General features: G+C 37.3%; 1 protein-coding gene across 5 annotated transcripts in view; it reads right to left on the bottom strand.

Moving 5' to 3' along the window:
* MYRIP (myosin VIIA and Rab interacting protein) overlaps window positions 1-17,353 on the bottom strand; it is a 210,054-nt gene that overhangs the window by 170,150 nt on the left and 22,551 nt on the right. The window lies entirely within an intron of this gene.

A 17,353-nucleotide genomic window follows, 5' to 3' on the forward strand; every position in this document is an offset into this window, starting at 1 on the left:
TATTAAAGGTTTGTAATGATATACATATTGCTGTTACTTAATTCTTCATTTTGATGCAAAGATAAAATTTGAAAGCTTCTAGCTTGTTCGCCCTTCTTACTGCTACTTCTTCAGCAATCTCTAAGGCTCAGCCTTGCCACATAAACTCTGTCCCTTTACTTGTCTGGTAGAAACATTTCTGTTAGATCATAAAAGACTGAGCTCCCAAAAGACACACACAGTGGAATATAATGCTTTTGACACACAGTGGAACGTAACTGTTTTTCTGCCAAGAAAAGATAAATTACAGAAGTTAAAATAACCAGTAACTTCAATACATAAACACAGCTGGTTAGCAAGAAATAACCAAACCAACAAGAAACAATTCAACCGAATCTAAACTTGAAAGTCGCATTTTCATTTTCTTTCAATAAGAAAGAAAGAAATGCTTCTGCAGTAGGTCTTTCAGACACAATGAATTAGTATTCCAGGATGACTTCCTGCAAGTCAGCCTTGCATAAGGGATCATTTATATTTTGAGAAAATTGATTATAAGCAGTTGAAGCAAGTTGCTCAAGTTAAAAAGCTGGGGTTCACTAAATGAAAAAAAGCCAGTACAAACTGACTTGCATTAACTCTGACTAGAGTAACATATGCCTAAGGTACCTTCACAACATATTTTAAAAAGTTCTGTTCCCTATAAATAAGAATATAATAATTAATAAAAATTAATCATGCCTAAGACCAACTTACATGAATATTCTGAATCATTTAAATATTTTTCACAATTGGTTACTGTGAAGAGGATTGTGCTGTCATATGCAGAGGATTAGGATGTCACGTTGGAAGTGATCAGGAGCGGACGGATTTATAAGAACCACTGATCTGCTTTTATGGGAAGAACACAAGCATATCTTTTCATACATTTTCAAGAACCACTGATCTGCTTTTATGGGAAGAACACAAGCATATCTTTTCATACATTTTCCAGAAGGCAATAGCAGGACTATTTTATAGAGAACAAAACATAAATAGAGGGTAACAAGGATATACCACTACTGAAAAGCTCAGATAGTCCAGAAAGTCAAACTTACTGAACTCGACTTCTGCAAGAATTCACTTGAGCCTGTGCTGTGCCTACAAGATGGACCTTGGTTTAATCCTCATGCAACAGTATATAGTATACCAGAGCAAACTGAACCAGTACAAGACCTCTTCCACACCTATCCTTAGAAGCACAATTCAAAAGCAACAAGCATTCACCTGAATCAAAAGTACACTCACAGAACACACAACAGAACTAGTCCCAAACAACTGCACAGACAGGAAGGTTCCAGTTTAGAGGCACCAAGCAGTTTAGGTTGATAGGAGTTTTATTCTGTCTTTTCTTTTTAAAGCTATTAGTAAGTTTGCCACTTGAGGTACTTTATGAAATGGACTTTCATCTTTACAATATGAAAAAAATAAATACAAATCCCTTTATAAATTAGAAATAAGGTGGAAAGTACTAAGGCCTGCTTGCCTGTCTCACTGTCCTCTTCTCCAGCCCCCTATTTAGTACATTTTTCTTTGAAATGAAGTTTTCAGTAAAAGGAAAAAGGGGCAAATTGACGTCTGGCACCTCTCCTTTTTCCTCTGTCATTTTCATATATAATATGATAATTTATTAAGTGAAGTAGCATCTTTCTTCAAGAAAGACCTTCCTATATAATCACTCCTGTAAAAGTCAGCCTGCCTGCACACCCAAACAGGAGATGCATTTTGTCAGTGGGACTGGCTTTCCAGAGATGCACAAAACAAGTCATGCCTCCAACACCTCATGGTGCTACTTCCTTCTTCTGAAGGGAAGAAAAAGCCCTACAGGAGACTGAGGGGTTCCTATAGGTAAATCATGTCATCTATTAGCTATCATGCAAAAAATGTGGACATCAAACCTTGAAACAAATGAGTGTTCAGAATATCCATAAGAAACTGTCAGTTTTGGGCTTCCAGGACAAGTGAGAGACGGGCATACTGAGGAGTACAGCAAAGGTCCAGTAAGACTATTTAGGGACCAGGGCACCTCTCCTACGAGGAAAGCTGAGCGAGCTGGGACTGTTCAGCCTGGAGAAGAGAAGGCTCAGGGGGGGATCTTACCAATTTTTCATAAATACCTGAAAGGAGGGCACACAGAAGACAGAGCTAGGCTCTTTTCAGTGGTTCCCAGTGACAGGATCATAGACGATGGGTACCCTGAACAGCAGAAAACAGCAGTCACCTCCATGAAAAGAGAGCAATGGCATAGGTTGCCCAGGGCAGTGGGAAGCTTTTCCTTGGAGAAATTCAAAAGTCATCTGAACACGGCCCTGGTAAACTGGCTCTAGGTGACCCTGCTTGACAGGGATATTGGACAAGATGACCTCCAGAGGTCCCTTCCAACCACGTTATGATTTTGTGAACATCAATGAAGTAAGATTTATCATTTTCAGAATAAACTACACTCTAAATGGCACATGCTGTTCAAACCTCAGCAACGTTATTAAATACTGAGCTGTAGTTCTCATCGATGCCGCACTCTTTAGAACATGGCTCAGTAAATACAGATTGGGAAAATTCTGAATAAGTATCACTGCTGGATCAATAATTAAAATGGATGAAATTACGTTTCAAAATTACTTTTAGCAGTAATAAGGCAACAAATTTCTGCTTTGTTACTATGCTTTGATATTAAATATAAATCACAGCAGTTAATAAGCCCCTGGCAAGGTTAATTAATAAGGCAATATCAATCAAATATGAAGTTCTCATGGGACAAATGATACCCATGGCAAAAACAGAGAACAAGAAGAGACGTTCATCAAAAACTAAAATCCAGGCAAAGACCACATTGTTTCCAAAATGAGACCCTGAACTGGACAAGCGTAGCACAAAGACAACACTTTAATATAGTACTTTAATGCATCACCTAATACAATAACTCTAATGCAACAATTTTCATGTTAAACTGCATCTGAACGGAAATACTCATCTACAGTGTGCCAGTTTAAATATCATTGGGTTTTCCCCATTGTAAATTTAAAGTCATCAATTATTAATCTTCTATGGAATAAAAATCTGGAAACAAATATATGAAAAAATATTCCCTGATGGCCCAAGGCATTCAATCAAAACTTTTGGAATAGTTCCACAGCAGTTCCAGGCTTCACATGAAATGAATCACTAATTCAGTTTGACTACCCCAAAACATCTTGCTTCGGTTTAAATTCATCAGCTTTATTATCTACGTCTATGCACAGGATACACTATTCTACAAGTGTCCTCTGATTACAATGCCCAAGATTTTGGGGGAAAAAAAACCCAAAACATTTCTGAAACCATAGATTATACGCAGCTCTTACAATTTTGCACCCTTCCAGAACAAGATAACATTACAAGATCCATCTCCTCACTGAGCTGGGGTCATACACCTCATCTGCTGTGCAAGTACTGTGTGTTTTCAACTCTCAGTGAGAGAATAAGAGCTAGGGGCACTTAGTACTTCTCTGAATTAGTCTCTTAATGAGAGAGGACCAGGTAGCCTCCCTGACTTCATTTACTGAGCCTAATGCATGGAAAAGACAATGATGAGGAAATTCTTCCTGACAACGAAATTTATTTTTACTTCCAATTAAAAACAAATGAGAACTCTATTGAAAAAAGTAGCATCACAGGATGTTATGCTTCCACAGTTAAACAAGTGTCAGGAAATACATGAATTCATACAGAATGTGTCATAAATTAATTCTGAATTAGGAGTCAGCTTTTAATTACACTATCTCATGCTAGAGCTTAAAGATACTCCTGAGCTCTCCCACTGATAAATAGTCTTGATGACCTTCAGGGTATTTTTGACTATTCAATCAGGTACTTTCAGTATGAAGCTGTCTTTATTTCCCATGTTGTTGTCAGAAGCCATTGCTATCAGAAGGTTGATGGAACTCTACTAAAAGGCAGAGCAATAAATGTATACAATGACCAATATATGAGCTTTCCTAACAAGAGAAGAGTTCCCAATGCTCATTAGCTTAAAAAGGTAGTTTGAGCCTGAACTAAAGATGTCCCAAAAGGAGCAGAGAAAGAAACTTGGAGCACTCAAGCTGATTAGCCACCTTATGTTGCCTACTTTCAACTTTCTGTATGTTTGCCAACATACAGAAGGAGGAAGGACAAAAGCCATTGTTTATTACGGAAGCGCTCAAGTTAAAAAAATAAAATTAAAAAAATCCAAACCACTTAACACAAAGAGAAAACCTACAATATCAGAGTTATTGTTCATGACCAGTGACCCAGGAACATGAAGAACCTGAACCTAATAAATTAGTATTTTTTCTATGGTATCTGAAGAGAATTATTTTTATTACAACCAATCTAACCTTTATGAATAATACATGCCAGCTTCAGACAGACCAAAAGAACAGTTACTCACTACAAAATTACCTATAGGAGAGGAAAAAAAGGACACATTTTTACTCAACAGATCCGCTTACTGATACTTTCAGTCAAAAAGAGAGCCAATAACTTGCATGTATTTAAAAGAAGATCAGAAAAGACAACATTCTTGCACAGACAACCTTGCTAAGAATGAGCACAAGCCACCACACTGTGCTTCTGCTGCCAGAAGTACTCTTCACATGCTGGGACTAATGCAGCCATTATTGCCTCAACTAGTCCAATGCACAAGGGAAGAGGGATTCTGCAGGACACTGTACTCAAGTGACCTTCAGCTAGGTATTCCTACCACTTAAGCAGAGAGACCAAGGATGCTGTAAAACCAGACAGAGATCACAGGAAACATACAATTAGGCTTGACTTGAGATCTAGAAAGAGATTTATCCACAACCAAGAAGATAAGAGGTTCAATAAATGAAAACAATGGGAAATAAAACCCACTCAGTGCACAGGCAGCTACACCCAAAACAACTGCCTTGGGAACTAGAACACAAATTGGGCTGTTGTTGCATCTTCATAAAGGGCTTCACATCTGACAAAAAATTGTTGAGAAAACACAGATAAACAAAACATTCATTATTCCTGTGGTCTTCATGTAATGAGGCTGAAGCTTTAATAAAGGTCAGATAATAGTTCTACTGGACGTGTAGAACCTTAAATACCCATCAAATCAATTGCTGCACCTCTCTGTCTGCTGCGAGTTACTGCAGCGCACACTTCAGTTTACTAGAAAGATTACAAATTATTTTGACAGTCTTTGCCACACTTGAAAGTGTTTCCCAAACATTGAAAAATCAAAGGTTCAAAATTCAGTGGAAGACTATGAAGACAATCCAAATCTCATCTCCTCCATCTACTGTTCAGCAAGAGCAGCTATTCCAACACTGGATTCTAATTATGTTTTACAGACATACACATGCCAAGGTCAGCAGCTTTGCAGAGAACCTGTCCCAAGCAGACTTTAAAGGAACAAAATATATACTTATGAGCTACCTGTCACTTATAATATATCTGTTCTGAAAGCAGGATCTGAATGCTTCAGTTTCACAGGCGTCAGTTAAGCGTTATATGTCCAGCCCAGAGAACACTGTACTTGAATGCTATTAGCTGAGGGGGGGGGCTGTCAAACATAAAAAATAAGGCACCGCCGGAAATGTTAAGATTTTATCAATATCTTGGAGAAAAAAAAATGCTGAAAACCAGCTGGGAGTGAACTTGCAGATATATGCCAGCAACTGACTTAAATTCTTACTAACAAGATGAAAAAACCACAATAAACAACAACACATTAAACAGAAGTACAAATAACATGAAGCTTGAATATATTCTCTTTCCATGCACATACCACTTCCTTTTTGACATTAACATCACAATAAATAGATTGCAAAGGACAAGTTCAGTGCAATGACCAACTCCACCTGTGAAAAGTCTGATAAAAGTCTCATATAGATCAGACATACCTATGCATAAAATGCTCCCCAAAAGATATACCATCTTGGAATTCTTTTTTTAATAACACACTATGAAGGATACGATTCTAAGACTGCCTTCTTCTAGCATTTCTAACATTTAGAAAACAAGACAGTATATTGATGAGGGGAAGGTTAAAAGTGAAAAAAGTAGTATTCAATACACAAATTCTTGAATGAGATGAAGTAAGAAGTCATGATTGCAAAATAGAATGAAACTAAAGCAGGTAGCAAAACAGACATGATAAAATGATACTGAGTTCAAAGCTGGTCATACCATCCCCCCATCTACTGCCAAAATCCCAGAAAAAAACTTTCAAACCCCAACTTTTTTTGTCCTAACTCTTCTAGCTATTAGGACCAATATTAAGTGTGTCAAAGTTACACACAGAGGATATTCCAGAGGGATAAATCTGTATGCAACACTAATCTGACTTGCCTTGCTTCATCGACTACAGCCTAACACAGGAAGAGCTATTTGTTCTCCTTTGCCCATTACCTCAAAGAAACTTTTCTGGCTTGAGAAACTGACTCTTTTTGCCAGGATCCTCTATTCCAACATTTATTAATTTATTTTCTTGACTGAATATCCTATGCAAACAGAAAGTACTTGTTTATGCATTATTTCATTGAAATAAAAATGGAGTTGATAGCATATTGACAGAATTCTTTAAGACATAAAAAAGGAAAAACCTCAAGTTTAAATGACTGGACCCATTGTTACAATGTGTAATCAGTACCAGCCAAGGCAGCAACAATAGCCCTCTCATGCTCTGCTGAGAAGGTCACATACAGGATTAAAGCTGACAAATCTCCATGGGTACATGGTTCCATAGAGCTTGCGTCTTCAAGATTAAACCCTTGTTTTTTTATTAATACTACAAAGAGTAAGAACAAAACCTTGTTAAATCAGATACATAAGCTCATTTCAAGAAGTGCCACTGTTCTAACTCAAACTCATGAAGCTAAAGAAAACCCCAAGACAATCTCAGGAAGGCTGAGGCTGGTCACTGCACCCAGCTAACCCTTTGCTAAGTAAAGGTCTCTGCGCAGCTACAGTCCTTGTACTCACAGAACACTGTTGGTTTCCTCAGGCTGAGTATGTGCTCTGCTAAGCTTGCAAGTCTTACTAGATGAGGATCAGGCTTTTTACCCAGGGTGCTTAAACTGGCTACCAGCTTCTCCTCTATTTATGTCAATCCCGTCCAGTTTCAAATTCCTGTATGAAGAGTCAATAACCAAAATGAAGACCTCCAAGAAGCAGCACAGTTCAGAATCAGACAGGGGCCACCAGTTTCAGAGCAGGATCAAAGACCCACAAAAGCAAACTAATTCCTTTGTTCCATGCTCCCCTGAGGCAGAGCAAAGCTAAAACCAGTTCTGAATTGGTAGAAGAAACATAGCAGCAAATAGCAGAGTTAACTTCAGATGAAATACAACACTATTTACACTGTACTAGAGCTGCCTTTCAGATATAGTGAGATAAGTACACCTTGCTCCTTGGACAGGTTCAGCCCTCTGTTGCTTCTTGACTCATGCCAAAAGCTGCAAGCCTGCAAGGGAGAGAGACTGACAGTACATACAGATTAATCAGAAACTAGTCAGAATTAGACATACAGCACAAACGTGACTTTTCAGAAGAACTTTGTAGTGAGACAGCTGAGAGAGATGAGGCCAGAGCAGTGCTGTCACAACAGCAATCAGTAACGCTTCATGGAGATTAGAGCAATTGCACTAACACTTCAGAACTTGCAAAGGTTACATTTGTCCTATGAAATACTTTATTCTGGTAACTACAAAACTCACCAGTACACTTTTACTGTAAAAAGATCTGTCAGAAATCTGGTTTAAAAAAAACAGTTGCAGGAGATGGGGGAAAGAAAACAAGGAACACACTCAACTCAGATTAAGCTTATTTCCCCAAAACCTTTCTGAACTCCCTCTGACCCGTGCCTCTGTCATCTATGGAACCTCAAGTATTATCAAATCAATTACAGAGGATTTTATAGAACTTAAATAACCCAGAAAGGTCCTGCATTTATCCCTGTCAGGTATGTGTGACTCCCATTTACAAAAAAAGCCACTGCAACACACTTGGCAGCTAAGTATATTGTAACCAATTATCACTGCACTATTCGGTTGCAATAAGTTCATCAAACTGAAAGACTTTTCTGATATGCTGTAAAGGTCTGTCTTTCTAGTTCAATGAGTAATTTATACCTGTCATAAAGCTAATTATATTAAACCAATCAATATAAGCTTCCATGTACTGCTTACAATAATAAATATTTTTTTAAAACATCAGCCATGTTTTAGTGTTTACAGTCAGAAGAGTCAAGTTCACTTTTATTAGATCAGGAATAGATTATTTAACACTGTGACACACTTCAAGTTCCACACGAACAAGATGAGACACATAAAAATGAGAAACTTACATCGTGGGGTTTTTTTTCCGCAAATGTTTTTGAAAGATGACAGAAACGCCTAAAAGTGAAGTTCTACTTGCCTAAGACCAGATAACATTTTAGGTTTTGTTCTTCTACACAAAGTAGAAAATGCTATTCCTGGACTTGGAAAGGAAAATTAATAACTCTTGCCTTCTTTAACCAAAAATCTTTGAGAAATTTACTGGAAGGTCCATTGTATTTTTAATACCTAAGTTAGCCACACTGAGGTGATTTGACTTTTCTCGTACATGCAATTACAGCAAAACACCATTTACACAAAAGCAGTTGGTTCTCTGTTGCAAGGCTCTTTCATGCAAACACTTTGCACACGTTATTTTTTTAGGATTGCACCTATGCTGGAGCACATTAAGATATACAACAGATCTGTTTGACTCCAGAAACAATTTAGTCCTGTCTGTACTGCCTAGGAGCTAGTAAGCCCTGCAGGGAAAGATACACCCCCTTTCAGTCATAAGACCATAGTTCTGCTTGGTGAGATCCAGTACTGCTGCATGCTACATTACTGACTGTGATCTCTGCCAGCTTTACTGCCCAAAACAGGCATTCCCTAAGCAAGAAGTACAAAAAAAGCATGCTGATGGGCTTAACAATTACGAGTCACATCTTCCAGTCAATGCAACTGATGCATTGATCTATAGGGAAAAAGAAAAGCTTTGGAAGGAACTCAGAGCATCTGGCAGTCAACGCAAGAAAGGCCTCTCTTCTACAGGTGTTCTCAACCTCCTCCCAGTAGGCAGAGACAAGCAGACTCTCCCATCTCTTTGCTGTTGGGAATAATTTACTCAAATCGTCTATTTCCACTCTCCTCAGATTAATGAAACAATACCAGACCAGCTGGCAAGAAAGACAGGAAGATGCAATTGAGTGAATGGAGCTTTGATTTGTCCCTGGAAGAGTGTCTTGGCACCAGAGGTTGGTCCCCCTCCTCTTCCTGTCAAGCTGGAAAACAGGCCGTGGCAATGCTTCAAGAACATTCAAGTGAATGCCTGTCCCCTTCCAGAGTGGTGAGGGTATTTTAGCTATCTAGTGAGTTTTGAACCACTTCTTTTATATAAGCAGATAAACTTCTTCACACAGGCATTTGCTGGTGATGATACAGACTTCGGCCATCTAAAGTTCCCTTCACATGAACAACAAAGTTTTTACAGTATTATTCTCTAGATAGGTAAGTACCCTTACCTATTGAACAGGGGACAACAGCTACACAGAACGTTGAACAACTCCCTCAATGTCAGATGCCAATACAATGACTGTACTGCATTGTGCTTGGTAACTAAATAACAAATAAATTTTTAATCAAATTTGTTAGGCAAAAAGATATAGTAGACTGGAAGTAGAAACATTACATTTGCGCAAAGCATGAAACAGAGGAGAATGCAGTTGTATCATCTGGAAGAAGGGAGGAGAAAAAGGAAGGATGAGCATATCCTCCTTTGGTCTACAAAATTAGAAAGAAGAGGGGGAAAAACATTACACTTCCTCCATCTCTTAGTATTTCACAACCTTAAGTATAGGACAATTAATTTTTATAGCCTAAATTTAATCAAACAGTAAAAATGTGTCTGTTCTATGATCAAATGAGAAATTGCCACAGAATATAAATTCTGAGACACTTTCAACTGTAAGTCACCACTTGCAACTTTCTCTACAGCAATTTACTGCATGATATATAGACAAATATTTCAGTATGGATTGCAAGTAATAGCAATCACAGTGTAATTCAGTGTTCAGAAAAAATTATGAAAAAGTGCTAATTTTTACATATTGCTTACCAAATCCTTGTGATGAGTCTAGAAACTAAAAAAAAAAAAATTCAAAGTATTTATAGTACATTCTGCAATGTCATGTATTTTTTCTTTTTTGTTTCTTGCACAAGACAAACATTAGCAGGCAAAAACCTTAAAAGCCTACTTCGCTGTTAAACATTTTATAACAAATTCACTTTTAGCTACAAAAGTTAATGACAGATTATCTGTTAATGCTAGTAGAAATCAGGTAAGGAAGGGGAAATACGAATATTGTGCATTATATGCATGTTTGTAATAAACTACAACCTATCTTTTATAGGACAATTTAGTTCGTTATCATTAACATTCAAGTAACAATTGTAAATGGATGGACAAAAGACAAATAGCCATAATGCCAGTTCTCTAAATATCGAAGATTTAGGTCTATAATAAAAGCTAAAGCTTCTCATGATAGGTTCATTTTAGGAAACAGATGCAGAAATGGTACTTGATTTGCATCTAACCTACAGAGACTAAAAACATCAGGACAATGGTAAGCAACAGGTCTTAAACAAAAGGTTCAGTATGTCTAAAATTTTAGCTTTTGAAGTGTTAGTACCTCAGGCATGGAATTGTGAGATGATGGTTCCAGAAACATTAACTTGAACTGAAACACAATTCCCCTATTTTTTTATGCTGCAGACTCTCTCCCAGTAAGTGTTCAGTTATACTTGTTTGATGAAAATCAGTATATAACTTCTTATTCCTCAGAAGCCCTGAAGACATAACATTGCTAAATTGAAACACAGATGGTTTTATTACTTCTTGTGTAATATTTTACAAAAAATTTTAATTACTCGCAACCATGCAACCCTACTGCTGACGAAAAGGCTGCAGAAGCAATACTTCCATCCAGTGTTTAAGGGACCCTGAAAGGACAGTAATGAATGAAATTGAAATTGAAAGAATTTAGCTCCACTTTTGCAGCAGTCAAGTTTTGCAGTTAATATCAAGGCGATAGAGAATGTATTTGGTAAAAGAACACCACAAAACAGTAAATACAGGACTTCAAATAAGAATTTTTACATTTAAGTTTTCTGAACCAGGCATACCTTAGAGGGTTTCATTAAGCCAAAACAATCACACCTGCAGCACCTTGCTAAGTCACAGGCCGCCAACATCTGTGAAACTACCTCCCTTTCCTCCCCAAGGCAGGACAGAGATTTTTGAGTCTACTATGGCAACACATGGAAGATCTTCAAGACCACACCTCACACCCTCTGTGCACAAACACAGACAGTCACTTCAGTGAGATGAGTGTAATTTTTCTCGCCCTACCACATGCTTCATGACCCAAGGAAGAGGCAGGAGACTAAGAGTAGCATGACAAAATCCGAGTGCTAGTTGAGACCTTCCGAGCACAAGGAGAAAGTTCCTACACCCACAGTGCTTTAAACCAACAGCCAGGATCACTGCAATGCAGTGGCATCTAGGTTCTGGTCCTCAGGAAACATCAGGCTTTTCTGCTTTTAATGGTAACTGCTCGTTGTACAAATTCCTTCTGTACGAGGCTCCCCTTCCAGTCAGTTTCTTGTATAATTTCACCAGATTGCAAAAAACATGGAGGGAAAATGGATTCCCTGCCAAAAATTCCTGTCAGTAAACAACATCCTACCTGGCCAGCTATTAAGAGGTGTAAAGAAACAAAAGGTATTATCTACTCAGCCCCTTCATCAAGTGTTTTCAGGGCAGACCAGCCTCTTCACCAGCAGGAAAGGAATTAATGAATTCATCTCTTTCCTAAGTGAATTGCTCAAATTGAAAGAGAGAGGTCTGAGAAACTCTTTATATCCTCAAACCTTTCTTCTGCAATCCCAAATACAAAAGCCATAATAATAAGATGGCCTAACATGCTCAAACATAAAGTATCTGCTGATGTTTTACCCAGAACATGGCAACAATAAAATATAACTGCTCCCAAGTCATGACATATTTTCTCATCACAGATATCTGTGGAGGATATTTATTTTTCCAAGATTTGCAGCATATAAAAAGAAACAGTGTTTGTTATTTCTGTCACCCAATTCCTAACTGCTTCATGAAAGCTAATATCTATTATCATCTCTACGGCAAGCTGTTTCGGTCTCAAATTTTACTACATTAGGCATCTACAGTGTTAGGCGGGAGATAGGACCAGATTCCCAAAATGCAAAGACTAAATACATATGTATGTTGGAGTTGCAGTGCTTCATTGTTTGGTTTTTACTATTCAGAAAGACAAAGTCTTGACTTTACATCCTCCATGCTAATTGCTGTTATCGAGAACAAATATCGAGTATTTGTTTGAGTTAAGAAAGAAATCCATAGTACTGAAGAGAAGTTTTATCCATGCAAAGCCAACTGATCTAGACTCATAAACCACACTAGAGGCAGCCAAATCAAGAGAATATAAGCAGGATAAAGAGACCATCAGGTTTCACCAGATAACAGTGACTTCCATGATATTTTCTTCTTCTGCCTCTTTTCCAAGCTCCCTTGTCTCAGATAACACAAATCACTATTGCAAAGTGTTGTAAAATGCTGAAGCAAAGTAATCAAAGGAAAATGACACCACACTAGGTGAGCTAAATGTGGAGACATCAAATATATGACTGAAATGCTCTGCCAAATTTATGAGATTACTATTCTGCAGCAAGCATCAGTATTAGAAGATTTTTTTCACTGAATGAAAAAAGCATCACAGCAGTTTTCAAAATTCCTACCTCTTCGTATACACTACAGTTGTATACTGCTGATTTACTCATCACATCAATTGTAATTAATGCTAATGTTGATAATCGACGCTAAAGCAGCAATGCTTGCAATACCAAGATATCGTATCTATTTAAGATCATCGTTTCTGCTCAAAGTGATGACATTGCACTTTCCTTTTGCAAAATTAACCGCTCAGCTAATTTATTCAAAGTAAGTGTTGTACGGATGGGACTGTTTGCTTAAAAGAACATTTTAAGGTAGAGACCTGTTGTTGGGCATTTCCTGTTCGACAGTCTACAAGACTGCTTAACTGCTGAATGTCACCAGTTCCAACTGCCATTCCTAGCAGGAGTCACTAATGCATCCAAAGCCTACATTACTTAACTCAGCTATTGTAAACATGAGACTGGGGGAATATTAAGAACAGCCTATGTTATCACAAAAAGTGCCAATGCTATCAACTTAACCAGAGAAATGTAGGTCAAAAGTAAATTCTGTGATGGTAGAGTTGCTGTCCTTTCTTTTATGAAACTAAATCCCAAGTTGATTAATGGAATGCTGCATCTTTTTAAATTACCCAAGGGCACAAATGCTTTGCACTAGAGCGCCTGGAACTGCTTCCTCAACTGATTAAAGGCAAATGAAGTTTGAGAGAACTGTCAGCCAGGAGAATACTTTTTGGTGATCACAGACTCTGCTAAGGACTAGAATAATATTTTGTTTGATTAGAAAGAAAAATTATTCCCTCTTGTGCTACTAATACTTATTTTCCGTTCTCATTTTTATTCAGAATGCAAAAAGATAAAAATACCAGCCTGGAATTAAACTAAAAGTTTGGCAAATGTAAAGAATTTAAAGGCTGTTCATCCTCAGACCCACTATAAAACATCAAAAACACCTTTGAGTGCTACCTGTACAGTAAAATTACATTTTTCTTTATCAAAATGATCGATCTGCTATACACAACACAAATTCACATTCCACTTTTATGCACTGAATGCATATACTAAATGCATATCACCTGTAATAATACAATAGTGAAAAAACAACAGACAACATTTATGAGGCATATAGAAACTTCATATGGTATCTTATGGCATAGGGCAAATTTCTTTACTACTGACATTATTTAGATTAGTCTCCAATCTAAGAAGAGATGTTCCACACCTGTCATACAAATATGTGACTATTTTCATATTAGTCCACAATTCATTAAAATAAAGTTTTCAAAAGACAGTCACAGGTGACATCTTGCCATCAACTGAAGCAACATCAACTGAAAAGACAGGTTCATTCTTTTGTGTGACCAAGGTATGGAAGGATTACCACAGGATTATCTCCAGGATGACTGACAGCCTACACAGAGTTACAAAAAAGCCTTTAAAATTAATCATATTTTCAACATGCCTACCAGAACAACACAAGTTTATTTTTGTTTTCTTAAACAGGAAACTAAAGGAGAAAAAACGCACAAAGTCAAAATGGAAGCAAGTAACTCATAGCTTCCTGCAGGTTCAAGAACTATAAAAACCATAGGACCGCAGTGGCAACATTAACGAGCTGCCCTGTTTTAAGGACAGATCTTCTATCACAATACAAAGGCCCCCTTCCTCCTAGTGCTATGCTCTGAGCAAAACCATAAAGTCCATCATGCACTGATGGAAAACTGAGGTGGGGAAAAGGAGAGAAGTGCCACTAGCACATAATCAGCTGCCTTCACTGGCAAATACTACAGTAGCCAAGAGAGATATTAAAGACTCTTTTTTTAAGTCTCAACCAAAGTGTTTCTGAGCAGCAGAAAAATTTTATTAAATCCCTGCCACCTCCATCTCTTTTAATTGCTTCCTGATCTAGAGTTCTTTTGTTAAGATGCAAACACCAACTTCTGTGCTTTATTCCATTTCCAATGTGCTTCACAAAACCAAGATAAATTCAGAACGTCCTTTCAAGCTGAAAGTGCTGCAGAAACATCAAACCTTATGCAGCCCATATCCTCCAATATTTACCAGTCAAATTATAATCCACACTGTATCAAGAACCATACACGATTTGCCATAAAGTGGTATTAGTTTTGCACCTTCATAGTGCACTGAAGAACTGCATTAATGAAGACTTACTATGATTCTCTAAGATACTAATTCTGTTGTAAACCAATTTTATAGAGATATTTATTATTTTCCTTTATGGAGCTGGTATAGAAGAATAGGTAAAATAAGTACCATAGACAAAAAAGCTTAAAAAATATGTTTGAGTTCAGCTGCTTTCAGAAGAACTTTAGGTCACCTTTAGGAATCAAATTATTACAGCAATAAAGGAAAAGAGGCATAAGCAAATATATTGACCAGTTATAATTCATTTCAACCAAAGACAAAGGACGAGCCTGTTACACAGTCTTCTCTAGTGTGCAGTTCAAAGACTTGCCTCCGGCACAGAGCCAAATACATACCAACTGTAAATAAAGGCAACAGCAGATTAACAATTTACCCCAAGTGAAATTATAGGAAAAAGTATGACTCCGTAGTAACTGCCCATATGTTAATTCCTTCCCCTAAGCAAACATGAAGCTCTTTATTGTAACTCCTCAGGGGTAAATTATAATTATCTTGCATTTATCATAGGGTAGGATCATATATTTTAGCAACACCCATTGCAGCAAAACCTTATGGTATATTAACTTGCATAATACCTTCAGCTGAGTTACAGCTTACAATTTTTGTACGTCTAAAATATTACAAATACTGAATTTAACACGTTAAATTTCTACCACTACTCTTTTATTTATTATTTTCACAGAGGTAACAAAAGCAAATCCATTTCATTTCACATATGAACCAACAAGTGGTAGAATGTGTTACAGTAAAAAGTATCTCCAAAGACATTTCTGAAGCGACACTTTGGGAGTGTCAACGAAGTGTTTTGACACCTTTGGTATTCTCCCATACATGTATAGTCCTCTTTCATTTCTTGGAAAATGTTCACTAATTTCGTTTAGAAAGAAAAACGCTGAGAAGTTTGCCATTTGTGAAACAAAGATCAGTGATCTTTAACGTGCACCTCAACTCAGTCAGCTCCGTTCCCCTCCCAAAAGTTGTCCAGCAGTCCTTGGAACTCACCATAAACAGAGAACATGCTTATAAACACTAAAAATTGATCTCACCTCTAGTTACACACTGTGACATTTCTGGAAAGCAAGTAGATCATAGTTTGCAATAGTTCATTTTGAAATGATGTAGAATAGTGAAGAATCTGGACCAAGTAACTTACAAAGTAGCTATCTTTTCATAACTTCTCAAGACACAGGTTCCTAGACTCGGGACAGATTTCTAAGAACTGGTATTCCATTTAGCACAGCTCATTCTTCTGGGGCAGCTTGAAGTAGGAAGCTGCACAAGATAAGTTCTAGAGAACCTGAAGGATGAGGTGTTAGGTGAATACAAGCTCACCAAAGCAATTTATTAACATTCATTCACCTCTGCTGATTCAATAGTTTGAGGTAGATCCTGTGACATACTCCCTAAGCGTCAGCATAGTGAACAAAAACCTGAACTTGCTCTTTCTAATACAATGGCCTTACCTTCTCAAAGTGTTCATTCCACATGTTTTTATTTGCCATGAATATTTGTTGAACATTTATTTGAACATTTGTCATGTGTATTCCAAGATGCTTTTGGTTCTTCACAGGCTTCAGAAAGGAAATATTAGCAAGTATACAAAATGCACCTTTTTATAATCAAAAGCATGGACAGTAGGATACAGCTCCCTACTCAGTACGTAAAGGTAACTCAACTTCACAACAGTCCTCTTCCACTGTCACCTTCCTGCTGTTACTTACAGCTGTTCTTGGTTTTACTCATAGCTGTGGGCACTGGAACTGGCCACAAAAAATTACCAGAGAAATTTCATCATCTATTAAGAACACAGAGCATGGAAATTCCTGAAGTAAGGAAAGACAAAGACAATCCCTTGATTCACCAACAGTACTTGAAATAAAAATATCAGCAAATCCAACTTCTAGTCAATACTAATTTCCTTAAATCTACTAACTATGAAATATTATAATACTTCTTAAGAATGGTTACTGCTCCGTAGGCAGAAGCACAAGTCTTTTCCTTTCACAGACATTAGTGTTTCTTAAATGTGTACTTTTACATTTCCACAATGCACGTTTCTGAAAAAAAGGATTAAAAGTCAAATTTCAGATCTAAATGACAAGTCTCATCATTCACAATGATGATCAGTATTTCTTATTTTCTTGAAAACCAAAGGCAAGTATAATGAAGATAGGAAGCCATGCAGCTTCAGGCAGATCCATCCAGATCAGTGAAGCCAAGGACAGGTCTTATAGTATGTTGCTATAGAAACTTAGAGTAAAACTACTCCTTTTTGGCACTAAAAAAAACCTCCAAACCTGAAACCAACCCACATTTTAAATACAACACCTCTTCCAAAACTAAGACTTCGCACATATTATTTACAACTTAGTGAACGT

The sequence above is a fragment of the Chiroxiphia lanceolata genome, chromosome 1 (genome assembly GCF_009829145.1).
Source record: "Chiroxiphia lanceolata isolate bChiLan1 chromosome 1, bChiLan1.pri, whole genome shotgun sequence".
Classification (NCBI taxonomy): Eukaryota; Metazoa; Chordata; class Aves; order Passeriformes; family Pipridae; genus Chiroxiphia; species Chiroxiphia lanceolata.